This window comes from Schistocerca americana, chromosome 8, assembly GCF_021461395.2.
Source record: "Schistocerca americana isolate TAMUIC-IGC-003095 chromosome 8, iqSchAmer2.1, whole genome shotgun sequence".
NCBI lineage: Eukaryota > Metazoa > Arthropoda > Insecta > Orthoptera > Acrididae > Schistocerca > Schistocerca americana.
Genome location: NC_060126.1, coordinates 229,173,822 through 229,179,821, shown reverse-complemented (window position 1 = coordinate 229,179,821; position 6,000 = coordinate 229,173,822). Strand labels below are relative to the sequence as shown.

Here is a 6,000-nt window from a genome sequence, read left to right as displayed (position 1 = left end):
ACTAAATGAACCTGTTACGAAACGTACCACTCTTCGTAGGATCTTCTCTATTTCTTCTAAACATCCTAACTGTTAAGTGCCCCAAATTGATGAACAATACTCTAGTGTCGGTTGAACAAATGCCTTGTAAGCCATTTCCTTCATGGGGGAGTTACATTTCCTTAAGATTCTTCCTATGAATCAGCATGGCATCTGCTTTTTCTACTATTTGTTTTATGTGGTCATTCCACTTAAGGTCACTCTGGATAGTTACTCCTATATATTTTATGGTAGATACTGTTTCCAACAATATGTCATCAACAGTGCAGTAGTGGATTTCTTTTTCTATCTATGCACAATATGTTAAAATTGTTTATGTTCAGGGTCAACCTCCACAGCATGCACTATACATCGATTCTCTACAGGTCATTCTGCAAATCTATACTGACTTCAGGCATTGTTACTTTCTTATAGAAAACCACATCATCTGTAAACATTCTCACAGAGTTTCCAACATTCGCTACTGCTGTAAACAGTAATGGTCCTGTCACACTTCCCTAAAGTACTACAGACATTATCTTTATATCTACTGATTTTGCTCTATTAAGAGCAACTTATTAAGTTCTATCTGCAAGCAAGTCTTGAATCCACTTGCAAATCAGATTTGATACTTGGTAAGCTCATATTTTTTCACCAAACAGCAGGATGGAGTCAAACATCTTCCTCAAGTCAAGAAATACATCTGCCTAAGTGCCATTATCTACAGCACTCTGGATCTCATGGAAGAATAAAGCAAACTTAGTTTCAAAAGATAATACTAAGTAGTAAAGTAGCTCTTCTTTAACGCTGGCCACTCAGGGTGGCTGGAGTACTGGTAGTATGAGATACAGAACACCTGTTATTGTTCAGATTTTGGGGGATAATTATTGTCCGGAAAGAACTTGTCAAGGTATTTATAGCATACCAGGAAAGGTATTGCTCTACATTAGAGCTGTACCATCCTTCGGTATCAAGACTGAATGAGGCAGATTTTTTTAATATGAAATGGATAGGAGTTGTTGAAATGAAGAAACTGTTTCTTATTGGCACTTTCTATGCAGACAGATTTTTTGGATCTATCGGAGAGGTGATAGTCAATATCCAGCAATGTGTGCCAGTGAACTAAAGAAGACCACATGAAATAATGAGTAGATAAGATTTAAAGTATGTGACATGAAGAGAACAAACTCTTTCATTGGGCCAAGGCCAGGAAAACATCAAAACTGGACCAGAACCAGGCTAAAGGTTTAGCATAGTTCATGATCTGTGTAAGATCAATGTTGAAATACATGTCATGTCATGTCATGCCATGTCATTTCATCAGATGAATGCCCTGTGCATTAGTAGTAAGACATGCAGTAAATCACTGATTTTCAAATTATGGGTGCCAAGAGATAGTCTTAGTCAGGAGTTTCTAGCAAGATTGCCAGGACTGACACCATTAGACTAACTCTTCCGACAGAATGTAGACCATAGCAAATAAAAAAATGAGTAATACACACACACACACACACACACACACACACACACACAAAACATTTTACTGTTGTATGTAATGCAATTTCTTCAAATACGTAGATCAGTCAATTATTTGTGCAACACTCATAAAAGTGCTGTGTTAAAAAGGTCAACACTTTGAACATATTTTTTTCAAAATATTGTCAGCAGAAATGACACATCTTGCAGATGGTATACTTGGTTCTTAGTAAAAAATATTTGGATTCAGTTAAGTACCATCTGATATACAATATTTCTAGTCAACAAAATACCCATAAAACATCAACAGAAAAAAAATGTTAATGTTATAACAATAAAAAAACAATTTCATTGCAAGCATGAGATGTTCGTATGGATTCTTATGATTGATTGAAGTATTTTAGTAAGCCTGGATAAAGACTTTAATCTGACCAACCTTTCTATCAGATGAATGATTGTTCTCAGTATTTGGTACAAGTTTACAAGGGTGTAGAAAAATTTCCACTACCAGTCACAATAAAAGGTTATTTATTTGTCACACGATCAGTTTCGGGTTTGTGCCCATCCTCAGGTGTTTATACATTCATGTACATGTTTATACTGCTAGAGATCACTGTATAAATACAGAAAAATTATTTGTTGGTGACTAAACAGATACAAGTGGGACAACTGTAAGTGGCGTATCAGCATTTGTCGAAATAAAGCTATACTTACACAAAGATGAAGCATCATTATTATAGTTACACTATGGTGACAGTTTTTCCACTTAGTTGCACACTTGTTTACTATTTACATGCATATTTCAGTTTCATAAAGTTTAGCTGCATATTTCACTATTACGTTGTGCACTCATGAAATACACTGTGTTTACATACAAACATGATGGCTATGGTCATAGAACTTAGACATAGCAGGTGTAAAAATGTTGCTCATACAGAAATGTGTAGGTTATGGTCAAACCAGTTATGGTGGACTCTTAACAATGTGTTCCTGGATACTGGCTTTCGGATCAGGTAGAGACCAAATGTGTCGCTGGTAAATGCATTCTTTTATACAACCCCAGAGCCAAACGTCACATCTTTTCAGACTTGGTGATCTTGCAGGCCAGACCTCTGTAAAATTTCTGGTTTGTTCACGGAAGATTGCTTTAAGCAGATCTTTCACTGGGCAAGCGACGTTAGGTGTGGCCCCATCTTGCATGAAAACAGTGCTTCCACACAGTTATGTTTTCCAAAGCAGGAATTACATGCTTTACAAGGAGATCTCAATAACGTTCAGACATCAGGGTGCACCTGACAGGCCCTCTCGGTGTGTTCTCTTCAAAGACAGATGGAATGAGAATGAACAAGCTTGTGAATCCACAGCACAAAGTCACATAAGGCGAGGAAATGGTCCTTTGTGCGCAACATGCAGTTTAACAGTATCTCAAACTTGGCAATTCAGTATATACACTCCACCCTGTAGTGTAAATGTGTCTTGTCACTCCACAGAATATTGACCGGCCACATGTCATCAACTTCAATCCGCCCCACAAATCAAAGAGGAAATTCAAAATGTTGCTGTAGATCATGAGGTTTCAGTTGCAGCACCATCTGAATCGTGTGCAAGTATGAGTGTAATTGTAATATAGACTGCAAAACTTTCTGTACTGTTGACTTTATGATGGGCAATTCTCGCGATACTGCACAAGCACTGGAACTACCCGGGGAATGTCTTGCCTGCTCAGGTATGGCAACAGTAACCTCACCAATAACTTCCACCAGGATAGGATGCCTTCCTCTTTCAAATTTAGCTCACCAATCCTCGGACCTTTCAGTCAGCAACATTCTCCCCATGCAGCACTGTAATTGCTGCCATGTACATAAAACAGTTTCACTACCAGCGCACAGTTTTTCTTCTCGATAGCCATATTGTTCGCTCACATTATGGCTTGTCGAATGACAGCATATCTAGCAGATTTCACTGCCATATGACAGTTACAACCTACAATGGACTTCCATGAGTAGCTGCACTTTAATTATAACTGCCCAGTATTTGTGTAACACTTTTACGGAAATCTGTAGTATACTGAATCAAATTAACTAAAATTTTTAGGTGAAATTATTAAAAGTTTTTACCAGAAAGACTATCTGAATATTGTTGATGTAATTTTGTCTTCTACTTTACTGTGTGCATGTGTCTGCAATTAACTGTGGAGTATGTGTATTGATATCTCCAAATAATCTTGCATAAACTTATGTTTTCAGGCCTACAAGTCTAAGTCACTTGTAGCCCTCAACATGTAAAACTGTGGACACAAGGGTTCAATAATGAAGAAGAGATAATCTTCTAACAAAAAGATATTTTAGCTCAAAATCATTTTTTTTTCCAATGGTAGTAGTTCTCATGTCTTCTACAGTCTATGAGATTCTTCAGTCACACTTTTTACTTGTTTCATTAGAAACACACACACGTAACACAGTTATGAACCACATTATACAATGACACATTTCAATATTCCAATGAATACAGAGTCCACACAACTACAACAGCACCACTTTTTTTCATGTTTCCTTTAAGCACAGGAATTGTAGTTTTCAATATCCTTAAATTTTACAACAAGGAAACCATTTCAACAGCCATTTCCTTTCTTACAAGTGACAGTGAATCAAATGCAATTTCTTCAATCTGATGTCTTCTCTGTTTGCCTGCAATAAAAACAAATGCTGTAAGTATTATGCTGTCTTATTAGGTTTGACATACAAAGTCTTTTTTACAATCTCTGAGACAGAAACGTCATCCAAAGTAGAATCAGGAAAACGACTATCACTCTATGAAAGAAGCCCACAAGTTTTACTGTAAAGCTTCTTACTTGCATTTAAAGTTACTTAATTCAGTACAAACAACAATCATACATAAGAAAACGTTTTCAAAGTTCTTCTGTAACACTGAAAACTATTACTTTTTTCTTTTAAAAATGATGTTTAATGATGTAATGATGATTATAAGAATATGAAGATACAGGGCATCCAGAGGAGGAGTCCCCGATTCCAAAATTAAATGCCTCAAAAGCTAACCTCGATACATGAGTGCCACAAAAGTTATGTTTGTTGTGAGAACTGCAAGAATTTTATACAGAAGTTATATAGAAATTTCAAAATAGTTTTAAAAAGCTGGTAACAGATGGCGCTGTATGCTGTGCACCTCACAGAGTATCAGTGTGCATAATTAAACTCATCCTATGCAAGCAGTCTTTGCAATCACATCACAACCTTTTCAAAATTTCCACCACTCGCAGTATGGAGGCGGTACAAACAAACAATGAAATTTATCATCACACCCTGAACTGTCTCAACAGAAATCAAACAGATCACCGATTCAAGTTCATCTTGCGTGGTAAGATGGTTTCCAGTGTACAGTGTCTTTCACTGTTCCCCTCAGAAAGTACTCACAAGGAGTCAGACTGACCAAATATGGAGGACAATCCATCCCTGCACCAGCAAATTTACAATAATCTAATGCCGTGACTCTATTCCCAAAGAAGTGTGATGTCGTCTGGTCTCACCTTGTATGAACCACTCATAGTCTGGTCGATCCTCCAACGCAAGCTGTCTGCCGACAAATTATTTCAAAATTGCAAAGTAACATTCATTGGTGATCATTTCTCACATGAAAAAGGGCTAATAATGCCTCTGCTGCATGTTGCAGCCCAAACAGTAACTTTGGGAGAATATAGTGGTTTCACTGCACATTAATGGGGATGTTTGGAACCCAAAAACCCCAGTTTTGTTTATTCATGATTCCATTCAGATGGAAGTATGCTTCATCTGTGAAACACGTGGATGCAGCATCAAATACTCCATTATTAGTCACTGTGAGAATCTGGTTCACAAAGTCAGTCCTCTGTTGCACAGCTAGTACAGGTATGGCGGCTTTGGATTTTGAATGGATACACAAGTAGGGTCTGTCTCAGTATTATCCGCATGCTAAAATGCTTCAAACCAGTCTCTGCTGCAATTTTTCAGTTTGATTTCCTTGGATTTCGCCAAATAGTTCCAGAAACTGTGATGACGTTTTCAGGAGCAACTGCAGTTTGCCTACTGCCAACATTCCCCATTACATCATTGGTCATGCTGCCTGCCTGTTGGAATTTCGCAAAGTGCTTGCAAATGCTTTGGACATTGGGTCTTTTTGAAACATTAAATCATGTTTGAAAACTGTGCCTTGTTGCTGTAGGACTGTTTCCTAATCTGTGGAATTCCAATACCAGAAAAGCACATTCAATGGAATACATAATATCAACCTCCTCCTTCAGTATGCTAACCTCCTTTCACATTTCAACAGTGGAATTGATAGCTCTCAGCTGTGGTACACTATTTACAGGCATTACATATTGCAATTACAGCACCATCTCTTAGCAACATTTCAAAGTATTTCTAAACTTCTGTATAAAATTCTTACAGCTTTCAAAATAAACATGCCATTTGTTGCAGCCATCTACCAATCTCGGTTTTCAAGATATTTAAT

General features: G+C 37.3%; 1 protein-coding gene across 1 annotated transcript in view; it reads right to left on the bottom strand.

The window, feature by feature from the left end:
* Positions 1–3,836: 3,836 nt before the first annotated feature.
* LOC124545389 (elongator complex protein 4) overlaps positions 3,837–6,000 on the bottom strand; it is a 39,029-nt gene continuing 36,865 nt past the window's right edge. Inside the window, exon 8 of the mRNA XM_047124300.1 lies at positions 3,837–4,181. The gene's annotated coding sequence lies outside the window, so the exon portion shown is untranslated. The remainder of the gene's footprint in view (positions 4,182–6,000) is intronic.